This window comes from Dermochelys coriacea, chromosome 6, assembly GCF_009764565.3.
Source record: "Dermochelys coriacea isolate rDerCor1 chromosome 6, rDerCor1.pri.v4, whole genome shotgun sequence".
Taxonomy (NCBI): domain Eukaryota; kingdom Metazoa; phylum Chordata; order Testudines; family Dermochelyidae; genus Dermochelys; species Dermochelys coriacea.
The window spans coordinates 69,276,259-69,290,814 of NC_050073.1; positions in this window are offsets into that span (position 1 = coordinate 69,276,259).

Genomic DNA, 14,556 nt, shown 5'->3' on the forward strand with positions numbered 1-14,556 from the left:
AGTATTAGATCTGGTTTATGCCAGACTTTTTGGAGGTTATTTTACTTTCAAACAATAGGTAACAAAATTCCAGATGCCATCCAAGATGGGTTGAAGAAAGGAAAAATTTCTGGGAACCATTGTGTGAGTAAATGACTTATGGTGTTTGATTTTATGTACCGGGCCACCACCTGTATAAATGATTCAGCCCACGCTATAATACACTTTGTGGTTTATTTCCCCCTCTCCATTAAAGCCCTCAAGGGAAAATATACATTCAAATGGTCACTCAGCCCCCTCCTAATGAAGCTAGATCTTTCCCTGTAAATAGGCCTCTTCTGATGTGGCAGTTACAGGTGATTTTTTTCCCCCTCAAAATCATATCAAAGGTCCCTTTATAGAGGAGACCACATGTAATGCTGTGAAACATTCCTGCTCTCCAGCCCTCCTGCTTTACGGTCTCTGTAAGCAAACATTAGAGCTTAGATCAGAGAGTGTGGACACAAGATAACCCCCATTCACAAACAGTGTGTGACTGTTAAAGCTAACACAGCAAATAGGTTGTCTCTCTCTCCCCACTCCCCTTTACTTGGGAGAGGGGAGTCTCCTCATAACTTGCAGTCAAAGATTTCTTTGATGTGTTTGAATCTCTGTACTAAGGTTGCTGCTCATTGACATGAGAAACTTTAACGTTTCTGCTCCAGCTCTGTGAGATTGAAGTTTCAGGTCAGACTGCGACATGATCTGCAAAGCTTGCCAAGACCATGTCTGATCTCAAATTGCCCTTGGAACACCCAAAATAGTGCATCTGATGTGCTGACGTGTACATCACAGTGTGAGGCTGACCATGTTTGACTGCATAAAGGGGTACTTTTCAGTCTTCTGTTCCTATGACTCACAGGGACTGTTTCCAAAAGTCTGGGACCTGTTCTTTTAAGAGAAAAAAAATGCAAAGCATTTTCCTTTTTATAAGTCCAAAGGAACATTTCACAATAAAAATCTTAAAACAAAAAACAAAACCCCCACAACCCACAGTGGTATTTCTGCTAAGGTGCTGAACTCCTGATTTAGAACTCTATCCAACTCCCCTTCAAGAGACTGTTCAGCGACTGTAATCAAGTTACATCAGGCTCACACATTGGACTTATTGGGCATGGTCAGTTGCCAAGGGGACCTTGTAGCCATGAGGGCAGTGGTGGGAGGGGCATTGTATTTACTTATTTAAATCCCTATTCCATTTTACTATAAAATTATGTAGATTTTTTGTTTCCACATGCATTAGAATTCTCTCTATATTGGATATCAGCCCCTTACTGCTTTAATTAAGAGACTCAAATTGTGTGGATAATATGCTAATCTTGGCCAAGATTTTCAAAAGTAGGTACCTAAAGTTAGAGAGACAGACTGGGTGAAGTAATATCATTTATTGGACCTGTCACTGTATGGCATGTTTTCCAATCCTTTAACCATTCTTGTGGCTCTTCTCTGAACCTTTCTTTGGCCTTCTATCTTTACGGTCACTTTTGTGTGGCATGGTGCTTAGCTGGAAATATTGATTAAAAAGGCAATGTGGAGCACTGGGATTTAAATTTAATTTAATAAAAAAAGTTGCTTTTTTTTAAAGTATGTCTACATCATTGCCCCCTGCCCCAGTGGTTCTTGACTGCCAGGGGGGACCCTTGAATTCAGTGGTAATAAACTGTAAGTTAGAACAGCTGTTATGGATCAAGCCCCCCCCCCCCTCGTCAGCCCATGGATCAACAGAGCTTAAAGATGAATTAAAGCCACCTTCCCCCACCATCATTCCTCAGTCTTACACAGATCATAGGTTGGCCATGCCAGAGAACTGGGGCCTTAATTATCTGCAACTGATGACTATGGAGAAGAAAATGAGCTAATTTTCCTTTTAAAATTGTGCATTAGTGTTTTGATGTCTTATAAAGAAATGGCAACTGATCTTTTATTTCAAAGCCACTACCAAAAAGGAGTTATCTTTAGATTTTCATAGTTGCCACCTAAGAAGCAGCAATATTTAAATTGACATGGAAAATTTAGTTCTACAGTAGGAACATTCATGCTACCAAAAAAAAAAAAAAGCACCATGAAAGGGAAACAGTTTCAGTGTGTGGAAACTGTAACTCTGTAGGTGGTATTAAGGAAGCATTTCCTTCTCATAACCAAGAACCACTCTAGCCCCAAACCATATCAAATAGAAGATTAAATTAGTGCAATCTTCCCACAGCACATTTTCAAACAGCAAGGTCTACAGCAGCCCATTGAGTGACATACTCTGAGAGCCACAAAAACTAGACATGCTGCTTTGATTTACAAAAATCATATGGGGTCTTTTTCAACTTCACTTGGCAACTCTTCCTGATTAGCGCAACTAATTTGCCTCAGTTCTGGGTGACAGGCAACACAGTGCCCTGATTAAACACCTTGGGAATTAATTGATACATCTGTTATATTTGTTTCCTTTAGCTTACTTCCAGTCTAAAGACAAATATCAGAAGCAATACTCAAAGCCAATTTCAGCATCTCTTCTCTATCAGCTACTATTATTTCAGCAAAAGCTTTGGTTAAAGACAACATTGTCTAGACAAAAAGAGAGTAGTTTTTCTTTTCTTTAAACAAAAATAAACTTCTCAAGTCAAAAAAGCACTAAAAGGTCTAAATGAAACTAACAAAAATCCACCAAATTCAAAGATAAGGATGACTGAATTTAGATGACTATACTTAATTCATGCTGTTGATGAGTGCTTGTATATGTTAGTAGACTAACAGCCTTAGCTTTGGCTTTCCTGGAATTTGTAGGTTCAGACAGCTGCAGCGGCACAGGAGCTAGCAAACAGAGCTCTAAACAGGGGAGTTTGAGTGGGAGTTCTGTTGGAGGAGAAGGTAATTGTACTTGGTTTTGTATTTTTTTTGTGTGTGTGTGTAGGGGTTTTGTGCTGGGAGAGCAACTGAGCCTGATTAGGGGGTGGGGCTTTGTGCTGAGAGAGCAGCTGAGCCCTGCTTAGGGGGTGGGGCTTCTGACTAGGGGCCCTATAAAGGTAGCCAGCCAGTCAGGCAGCGGCATAGACAGCTGGAGCAGCAGCAGCAGCATAGGAGCTAGCAAACAGAGCTCTAAACAGGGGAGTTTGAGTAGGAGTTTGCAAGGGGAGTTTGGATTGTGGTGCTTGTTTGGGGTTTGCTTTTGCTGGGGGGGGGTGTGGTCTTTTTGGTGTGGCTTGTGTTTCCCAGATTAACAGGATTTAGGTGGGAAGGAAATGATAGATACAGAGGCAGCTGTGGGAGTGACTCCTGTAGTGAAAGACACATTGAGGATGACTGGATGTGGAAGCTGTGGTATGTACATGATCCTGGAGGGGGGAACCGGTAAGAGTTTTTTCTGCATGAAATGTTGTCTGATAGAGCTGATGGAGGAAAAGATCTGAGGTTTGGAGATGCAGGTGGAAAGTCTGGTTGAGTTTAGGAAGGGGTTTGACCAGATGATGGAGCAAAGATATGAGGTATCTGAAGGGAAAAGCTCAGACTCACAGATGGAAGCAGGGCTGGGGAATTTTGAGGAGAGACTGGATGAGGAAAGTGGTCAGTGGAAACATGTGACTCAAAGAACCAGGCAGAGAAAAAGACGGGCTAGTGAAGGAGAAATAGAGCTTAGGAACAGGTTTGCAGAGTTGGAAAATGAAGAAGGGGCTCAGCAGGTACTTGTTGAAGGTGGAAGGGTAAGGAAGAAGAGAGGCTAGTCCTATAGAAAAAGGGGAAGAGTCAAGGGAGACTATACCAAATATGAGCCCCAGGAGGATACAGGATGGGTTGAAGAGGATTGTAAGGAAAAATAGGAATGGAAAGAACTTGCAGCCAGAGGGAACAGGGGAGAGACTGGAGAATAGCACTGTCACCAGGAAAAGGCAGGTCTATGTGATCGGGGACTCTTTATTGAGAAGAATAGACAGGCCTGTAACTAGAGCTGATCCTGAGAATAGAAGGGTGTGCTGTCTTCCGGGTGCTAAGATGTAGACCTGAGGTTGAAAAGGATCCTAAAGGGAGTGGGAAATCCCCTAATTATCCTTCATGTGGGAACAAATGATACAGCCAGATTCTCGCTGGAAAGTATCAAGGGAGACTATGCTAGGCTGGGGAAGATACTTAAGGAAATTGAGGCTCAGGTGATCTTTAGCGGGATCCTTCCTGTTCCTAGAGAAGGGCAACAAAGGTCTGACAAGATTATGACTGTCAACAGATGGCTTAGGCAGTGGTGCTATAAGGAGGGCTTTGGGATGTATGGCCACTGGGAGGCATTCATGGACCGAGGTCAGGTCTCTTGGGATGGACTTCATCTGAGTAGGGAAGGAAATAGACTTCTAGGATCAAGGCTGGCACAACTGATAGAGAGCTTTAAACTAGGAATTGGGGGGGAGATGGATGGGAGATGTCCAGAAAATCTCCACGCCAGATTTTAGCATTGAGAGGGAAGAAGATGAAGTAAGAAAGGATACAGCCGTGGGTAGGAGAATGTATATAAGGAGCGAGGGCGGTGTGGATACTAGTCTAATAGGTTATACTGGCTGTAGAATGACTGTGCCTAATAGGGTACAAAATGTGAGTGAGTCCAAACAGCAAAAATTAACGTGTTTGTACACCAATGCGAGGAGTCTAGGTAACAAAATGGAGGAACTAGAGCTACTGGTGCAGGAGGTGAAACCAGATATTATAGGGATAACAGAAACATGGTGGAATAGTAGTCATGACTGGACTACAGGTATTGAAGGGTATGTGCTCTTTAGGAAAGACAGAAACAAAGGTAAAGGGGGTGGAGTAGCATTGTATATCAATGATGAGGTAGAATGTAAAGAAATAAGAAGCGATGCAATGGATAAGACAGAGTCCGTCTGGGCAAAAATTACATTGGGGAAGAAAACTAGTAAAGCCTCTCCTACGATAGCACACCCCAAGCACTATAGACCTCCGGGATCTAATTTGGATATGGATAGAGCCCTTTTTAATGTCTTTAATCAAGTAAATACTAATGAAAACTGCGTGATCATGGGAGACTTTAACTTCCCAGATATAGACTGGAGGACCAGTGCTAGTAATAATAATAGGGCTCAGATTTTCCTAGATGCGATAGCTGATAGATTCCTTCATCAAGTAGTTGCTGAACCGACTAGAGGGGATGCCATTTTAGATTTAATTTTGGTGAGTAGCGAGGACCTCATAGAAGAAATGGTTGTAGGGGACAATCTTGGCTCAAGTGATCATGAGCTAATTCAGTTCAAACTAAATGGAAGGATTAACAAAAATAAATCTGCAACTAGGGTTTTTGATTTCAAAAGGGCTGACTTTCAAAAATTAAGGAAATTAGTTAGGGAAGTGGCTTGGACTGAAGAACTTATGGATCTAAAGGTAGAGGAGGCCTGGGATTACTTTAAATCAAAACTGCAGAAGCTATCGGAAGCCTGTATCCCAAGAAAGGGGAAAAAATTCATAGGAAGGAGTTGTAGACCAAGCTGGATGAGCAAGCATCTTAGAGAGGTGATTATGAAGAAGCAGAAAGCATACAGGGAGTGGAAGATGGGAGGGATCAGCAAGGAAAGCTACCTAATTGAGGTCAGAAGACGTAGGGATAAAGTGAGAGAGGCTAAAAGTCGAGTAGAGTTGGACCTTGCAAAGGGAATTAAAACCAATAGTAAAAGGTTCTATAGCCATATAAATAAGAAGAAAACTAAGAAAGAAGAAGTGGGGCTGCTAAACACTGAGGATGGAGCGGAGGTTAAAGATAATCTAGGCATGGCCCAATATCTAAACAAATACTTTGCCTCAGTCTTTAATAAGGCTAAAGAGGATCTTGGGGATAATGGTAGCATGACAAATGGGAAGGAGGATATAGAGGTAGATATTACCATATCAGAGGTAGAAGCGAAACTGAAACATCTTAATGGGACTAAATCAGGGGGCCCAGATAATCTTCATCCAAGAATATTAAAGGAATTGGCACCTGGAATTGCAAGCCCATTAGCAAGAATTTTTAATGAATCTGTAAACTCAGGAATAGTACTGAAAGGAAATGCAGTGGATCTAATTTACCTAGATTTCAGTAAGGCATTTGATACCGTGCCACATGGGGAATTATTAGTTAAATTGGAGAAGATGGGGATCAATATGAACATCAAAAGGTGGATAAGGAATTGGTTAAAGGGGAGACTGCAACGGGTCCTACTGAAAGGCGAACTGTCAGGTTGGAGGGAGGTTACCAGTGGAGTTCCTCAGGGATCGGTTTGGGGACCAATCTTATTTAATCTTTTTATTACTGACCTTGGCACAAGAAGTGGGAGTGTGCTAATAAAGTTTGCAGATGATACAAAGCTGGGAGGTATTGCCAATTCGGAGAAGGATCGGGATATTATACAGGAGGATCTGGATGACCTTGTAAACTGGAGTAATAGTAATAAGATGAAATTTAATAGTGAGAAGTGTAAGGTTATGCATTTAGGGATTAATAAGAATTTTAGTTATAAGTTGGGGACGCATCAATTAGAAGTAACGGAAGAGGAGAAGGACCTTGGAGTATTGGTTGATCATAGGATGACTATGAGCTGCCAATGTGATATGGCTGTGAAAAAAGCTAATGCGGTTTTGGGATGCATCAGGAGAGGCATTTCCAGTAGGGATAAGGAGGTTTTAGTACCGTTATACAAGGCACTGGTGAGACCTCACCTAGAATACTGTGTGCAGTTCTGGTCTCCCATGTTTAAAAAGGATGAATTCAAACTGGAGCAGGTACAGAGAAGGGCTACTAGGATGATCTGAGGAATGGAAAACTTGTCTTATGAAAGGAGACTTAAGGAGCTTGGCTTGTTTAGCCTAACTAAAAGAAGGTTGAGGGGAGATATGATTGCTCTCTATAAATATATCAGAGGGATAAATATAGGAGAGGGAGAGGTATTATTTCAGCTCAGCACCAATGTGGACACAAGAACAAATGGGTATAAACTGGCCACCAGGAAGTTTAGACTTGAAATCAGACGAAGGTTTTTAACCATCAGAGGAGTGAAGTTTTGGAATAACCTTCCAAGGGAAGCAGTGGGGGCAAAAGATCTATCTGGTTTTAAGATTCTACTCGATAAGTTTATGGAGGAGATGGTATGATGGGATAATGGGATTTTGGTAAGTAATTGATCTTTAAATATTCAGGGTAAATAGGCCAAATCCCCTGAGATGGGATATTGGATGGGATCTGATTTACTATAGAAAATTCTTTCCTGGGTATCTGGCTGGTGAATCTTGCCCATGTGCTCAGGGTTTAGCTGATTGCCATATTTGGGGTCGGGAAGGAATTTTCCTCCAGGGCAGATTGGAGAGGCCCTGGAGGTTTTTTGCCTTCCTCTGTAGCATGGGGCATGGTTGACTGGAGGGAGGCTTCTCTGCTCCTTGAAGTTTTGAACCATGATTTAAGGACTTCAATAGCTCAGACATGGGTGAGGTTTTTCATAGGAGTGGGTGGGTGACGTTCTGTGGCCTGCGCTGTGCAGGAGGTCGGACTAGATGATCAGAATGGTCCCTTCTGACCTTAGTATCTATGAAGACAGTCTCCTGTTTTGCTCTTAATTTCCTAGGCTTCTTTCACATTTATTGCAAGGTGCTTAGATGTTATGTCAATAGAGTCCATGCAAGTACTTTAGATAGATAGCTTGCTCTGATTTTTCTATTTTGAGGGTATAGCTCTAAGGGCAAATTATGCCCTAAGTTGTGCATCCCAGCTTCCGCTGTCTTCAATGAAGAAGTTGAAGACTTTAACAAGTAAAAAAGGGACATACTCTATTTACAATTATGAGTGAAGAAATCTGAAACAATAACAAAAAGCAGCTCTTAACAAAATAATGGCCCTTCTCTGTTATTATTTGGCCTCTGTCTTTCTCGCAGACTAAAATTATCCAAAATACTGTTTTGCTCTAGCTCCAGGATACAGGTATTTGCTTGAACTCTCCAATGGAATTTAAATTTATAATTAAGTCTGTTAGAAGTTTTGCCTCAGGATAGGCTAAGTTTTTCAGGGTTTGGCCCATTATTTCACTGTTTTTATTTCAATTTCTTCAGGGTTCATTGCTCATAAATGCATGTTTGTTTTCATATGATAATACCACAAAAAGGAATAACTTTAGTGTTTTATTAGATTATCCATTTTACTGTTTTTAATACTTACAATGTCTAGTTCACTACAAAATATTATTGCAAGTTTACCTCTTTAGTGCCCAGTCATTGACTTCAGAAAGACTTGGGCCTAGCTTAGTGGTGGGCAACCTGTGGCATGCAGGCTGCATGCAGCCCATCAGGGTAATCCACTAGCAGACCATGAGACAGTGTTTACATTGACCGTCCACAACCACAACCATCTGCAGCTCCCAGTAGCCACAGTTCTCCATTCCTGGCCAATAGAAGCTGCAGGAAGTGGCAGCCAGCACATCCCTGTGGCCCTCGCTGCTTCCCGCAGCTCCCATTGGCTGGGAATGGCGAACCATGGCCACTGGGAGCTGCGGGTGGCTGTACTTCTGGATGGTCAATGTAAACACTGTCTCGCAGCCTACTAGCAGATTACTCTGATGGGCTGTGTATGGGACGCAGGTTGCCCACCACTGGCCTAGCTCTTCAAAGCTAGTTAGTCACCTAACTCCCATACCTTTGAGGATCTGGGCCTAAGGTCCTGATTTTCAGAGAGTCTGAACACCTGCTGCAGCCATGATTTCAGATGGAGTTGTGGGTCCTCGGTTATCAGTAAAGGTCCTGTATCTTTGCCCCACAGAAGCATCTCCTGCTTAGGAGTGGCCTCTGTCCTCTAAGGGCTAGGCTCTGCAGTGGGAGGGAGCAATTGCAGACCTAGCAAAGTCAATGGATCAACTGTCATGCTCCCCTGTGTGGCTCTTTGAACCTCTTCCAAAGCCTACTAAAGTTGTGGGAGTTTCCATTTACTTCACTGGACTTTGAAAGAGGCTCTGAGGGTAGAATCCACAATGCTACTTAGACACCTAAATGTGGCTTTAGGTGCGTAAGTCTCCCATTGTGATTCACAAAACTCCCACTGAACCCCGTAGGCATTTAAATTCCCTCTGTGCCTGAGATTTTCAAAATAAAAATTCCGTAGATACCTAAGTTTTTTGCCTTGGGGGAGGTGCATTGCTGTCTCACTCTAGCTGTCTGGATACCTATCTCCTGCCTAAGCCCCAGAGCAATTCACAAACTAGGGGAAGACAGATGCCTAACTGGCCTGAGGAGCCTGATCTGGTAGGTGCTATATGAGCACACCTATTGAATTAGGCCCCTTTCAAAAGCTGGCTAGAGGAGATGGTGGTGCCCACCTTATAATTTTTAATTCAGTGGTTAGAGCACTCACCTGGGAGGTGGGAAACCTACATTCAATGGAAGAGCTTCAACAGGAGAGACTGAGGGAGTCCTACATCAGAATATCCTGTAGCTCAGTGGTTGGAGCACTCTCCTGAGAGAATAGAGACCCCAGTTCTCATTCTTCCCCATCTGGTGGGGCGGGGTGGGGAGTGGGGAATTGAACCTGAGTCTCCTGCATCCTAGGTGAGTAGTCAAATCACTGGGCTAAAAGTTAGAAAGCCATTGCTGCTCCTGCCATTTTGTGTGTAATGAAGCACCTAACTCCTTCCCAGAAGAAACAACATAGGCCCCTACACCAGGAGAGGGGTTCCTGTTTGTGGATTGCTAGCAGAGCTAGGCACCTCCCTGCATTCTGGACTCAGGTACCTGTATCTGAGAAAGGAGTGGACCGTAGCACATTGGTGTCTCTCATTGGCTAACTTAAGCAGCCCTCCTTGCTTGACATGCTGGCTTTTGTGAAGCACATTCCTGTGATTTTTTTTTTTTTCCCCCTGAGGTGCTTAGTTAGGTGCCATGGAGTTCTGTGTTGCAACACCTAAGTCTCTGTGTGGATTCCACCCTTAGCGCCTGCCTTGCAGCAGTTATCAAGAAGTCAACCATTTTGTGGTAGGGATATAATCAGTGCTGAGTGTTTCTTTCTGATTTTGGAATTTGTCTTCATAGCTGAATTCGTCTCTATTGTATATTTTCCTTGGATGATTTTGAATGTCATAGGGACATTTGAAAGAAATGCAAACAAGTTTTGTATGTTTTCATTTCAGTATATTAAATGTCTCTTCTTGCTTGCTTTTCTTTTCCTCTTTCCCTTTTCACCCCACCACCTTCTCTGCAACTGATCTCATGCTGTTTTAAAAAGAATTTTTCATGTTTCTTTTCCTTTCCTTTACAAAAATGCTATCTTCTTGCTGCCCTACTATTGCACTATGCCGGGCTGAGTTGCCTACTTTTGAAGGCAATGTTTTCAATGTCATTCTCCTGTCAACGCTTGTTCCTCAAAGATCTGATCCCCGTTCACCACTTCTGCTTGAACCTTTTCTGGAAGACTCTTCCCTCCTATTACTTCAGCTTCTTCATCCTTTGCTCATGGGAGGAGTGAATGTCCATTCTGCCATAAGCTGTTTTGTCCCATGATCTCCAGCTGACCCTCTTTGCATTGTTATCTCTAGGAAGCTCTTTTGCAGGTATCATCAGGCCTCACCAAGCTGGAGATCACAATGCTGGTGCTCCAGTGTTTATCTTACTAGGATGAGGCTTAATTAGGATCTTCCTGTTATATGCAGAGCTACTTTTCACTGTGGCCCATTGTTTCCAAATTCTCTGCATCCCAAGCTACAGTGGTGTCCACTTCTCCAACCTGGTGCATCCCTGTTTTGTTTCTTTCCTTATCTTGACAGTTAGGCAATGGATTGCCATGTCTACCTGGAACAAGAGGCCCTAATGGAGTCTATTTTTTCCCTCTCGTTATTAAAGTAATTATCCTAAAAGGCATTTCCTATTCTCACCTATTTTCCTCACTAGGCTTGCACAATGTCTTGTGTGGCAAAACATACTCTCTCATTTGTCCTGCTACTGAAGTCTCTGTTTCTCTCCTCAAGCTCTGTCAGAAGGGTCTTCCAGCAGCAGGACCTTACCAAAATTCTTTTTCACATATTCATCTTTTCTGCAGACTCCTCCCTTGCATCATAGTCTGCAATGTTAAATGTATTGGTTTAAGTAGTACTATGTGAACAGGAGTTGTCATGGTATTTCATACTTTCACCTTTCCTAATAGCTTTCAACTAGAGTGAGACCAAAGCTTAAATGAAATATTTTCCAATGCCACGTCATTCTAAAGGACAGTTTCTAATTGTGAGTTGCTCCAGATTTAGAGCCCTCAGCTAGGACTTGGACAGGTGGGAAGTCAGGTAGGAGGACCCACAGGAAGTAGGATAAGCTTCTATGGTGCAAATCCTGAGGTAGGGGCTACAAGGAGTAGGGAGGTCCCTAGGGAAGCTGCCAGAGTCCCTGGTAGGGGGAAAACCTGCTAGAAAGAAGCAAGAGAGAAGAATTCTGCAAGAGTTGGGGAGGCCCTTAAGAAAGAGCTTCAGTGGAGCCCAAGAGGGATGGAAGAATTGTTATTTGGATGTTTAGCATTGGACTTAGACCTCTGGCCAAGACATTTGCAGTTCAGCCCCTTCAAGAGGTTAAAAGAAGTCCAATCAAGTCACAGAACGGAAAGGACAAGGTGGTGCAGTGCAGAGGAAGCAGCCAGAGAAGTATTAGAGATGCTAATCTGTGTAATACTGACTCCTGATGCAAGAAGGTGCTACAACTGTGAGCAGAAATGGTTACAGTGCCTAAATATAGGTATAGTGATCTGAATTTAGGAAGATGTTTTTTAAAAAAAATCTTGATCAATAAACCTAAAACATCTGATCTTAAAATGGATTTTCTACATATAAAAATGTCAGACCGGAATTTAGAGATTGTCTTTTGTCCTTCTGAGGCTACAAGGATGTTTTTTTGGGTCCCCTTTCAATGAACAGGATCTCCTATTTCTGGAATTACAAAACAGCCTGTCACTGGTGCAAGAATGATGCCCATCATGGGCATCTGGACAGTGCAATATTTTGGAGGGAAATTTCATATTTGGGGGAAGGAAGAAAACATTTTTGGCAGGCTGATTTTTTTTTAAAAAAACAGTGGTGGTTTGAAACTGCTCAGAGATTTGGAATGTTAGTAGTTCCAGAGGAAATAGATTTCTTTCCAGAAAGAGGATGAAGTGGTCAAAGCCATATAAGTATAGTACATTAGATAGCTTTGCAATTCATCACATGCATAGCACTACCACTACCACACATGTGGATGTGGAGTGTGTGCAAGGATACATAGATATGTTGTGGAATTTAAAAGCATGTACATTGTCATAGCTAGCAGCTACGTGATGGAGTCCTATTGTAACTATCCATGTGTCTAGAAAGGCATCAACTAACTTTCTGGCTAACAGAAAATGTAAATTGTCAGTAAACTTTATTTGCTGAATGCTTTTTCTTGCCCATGATGAAATGTTGTGGTTTCTGAAATGAGCAATAAATAAGATGACTATAGTTTTTAACATTGTGCAGTCCAGTATGCAGAGTCCTTGGCAGGGCTTCAGTGAGTATTATTGGAAATACATTAGTTCCATAAGCCTAAATTTGGAAATAGCTACAATAATATTAAGCACAAGCAGATTGTGAAAGCAAAATCAACCAAAGTAACATCAGGTCAGCACTGGGCCTATGTCATCCTATTTGTTTTTTCACTTACAAATCTAAGCTGATGGCCAACAAGTTTAGAAAAATTCCTGCACTTCCAAACAAGAAGAATATAGGAAAAAGGGATTATACGGCTAGTTTCCTGTCTGTTAACATAGGATTATAGAGACATCATTCTACATAAAGACAAATTTCTTGTGCTTGAGAAGCTCTTTGCTTTGTTAGAGATGTGAAGAAAATTCACAAGGGGCATCTGAAATCAAGTGAAACTCAGTTGGCTTCAGGTTTTATTACAAGCTCAAAGCTCCTCTCTGGCTTTGGGAAAGCTCAAGACTCTTTTGAACGAGGGCCAACTTATGATTTCACATTGGAACAGTATAAAACTTGCAAAAAAACCCTCAAAACAAATTCAGTTTTGCCTGATTTACATTTATTTTTGTAATTCATGGGAAGCGTGGACTCAAAGTAATATGTAGCAGGTGAAATGCTACAGGGAGGGGAATGAAAAGAATGTTTCTCCTGGAAAACACAAATGCTGAATTTCACACAATTCTATGGAATAGCTTAGTTCTATGCAATAGCCAATTCACTCCACAAAACTGGAGTGAAGGGTAAAGTGTTGTGGAGCAGAGTATTGTTGGCCAAATCCTCCCATGTGTTAGGACACCTTATCTTTGCACTGGTGAAGCTATTTTAAAACCCAGTTAGCTGGCCACAGGAGAGTCTTCCCACATAGAGAGAGCCTCAGGTTAAGGCAAAGCTGCCATAGACACTATGCCAACCCCTTCTCTGGAGTTGGTATTGAGGCCATAGAGAAAGGGGGCATGGCTGTGCACCAGCAATCCCACTCTGCCATAAAATCCCTTGGGACTAGGGTTGTGGACTTTAAGCCACCTTTGCAGTCCTCCTCTCTGAAGCTATACTGCCTGTCCCTATTGCAGCTGTAGATCTAGCCCATGAAAGCAGATGTGCTACCAGCTCAGATTTTTTTTTTCCTCATGGCTCATCCTGATATTTACTCACCTCCTGGATATTGTCACTGGTGCCTGCCATTCAGAGATTGATCAAACTAACAAACCACCTTAGTAAAAGAAGAAATGCCTCTGATTAGACAGACTGCTGGGGCTAAATAAAATCAGATTTGGTGCTACATGGATCCTAACAGAAGAGTGAGTCTAATGCTTCAGATCCCTGATCTTATATTTTTATAGGCATTTTTCTTTAATTTGTGATAGTGTGTGCATCTAGGCTGATATCTAATTTTGTGGGAGCTTTGGAATCCAAATGAAGATCAGGATCAGAACTCCATAGTTAGCACTATGAAACCAAAACTGTATGTACAAAGAATTCAGGACTCTGAGCCATTCAAAATCTGCATCCATATTTGCTTTGCTTAGTGAGGATCTGATTTTTGGTCTTTTAAAGATGCTGACTGACCCATTCTATTGTCTGATGCTGAATACGATGTACTCAGATAATGGCATGTACAGTATATACCTTAAATAATGTGAAAAGAGAGAATAGTTGCTGGAGCTAAACTTCTTCTGTGGATTGTAACTTTCCACCCTCTGCCCCTCATTTCTCTGTTTTGTTGGGCACTTTTGAAAAAAATGGGAAAAATACCCCGCAAATGCTCATCTCCTCAAAGGCAGATATACAAATCGGTTTGTAGAAGAAGACAGCTGAAATGTATTCTGTTATATCGCCACAGATAAGTGGACCAGTGCTCAAGCCATTAATTATATCTGTCACTACACTTGTTATCTTATATCCTAAGTGCTATGCACTGGCACCTGAACTCCATAACAGGTGTCTTCAGAAATATAGTGGAATTGTGTAGGTGAAACCAATTGTCAGACAGATAAACTCACAAAGATTCTAAGTCTATCTTCAATAATCATGGCATATACAGTCTAAAAAGTCTTGGAACATCCATAAA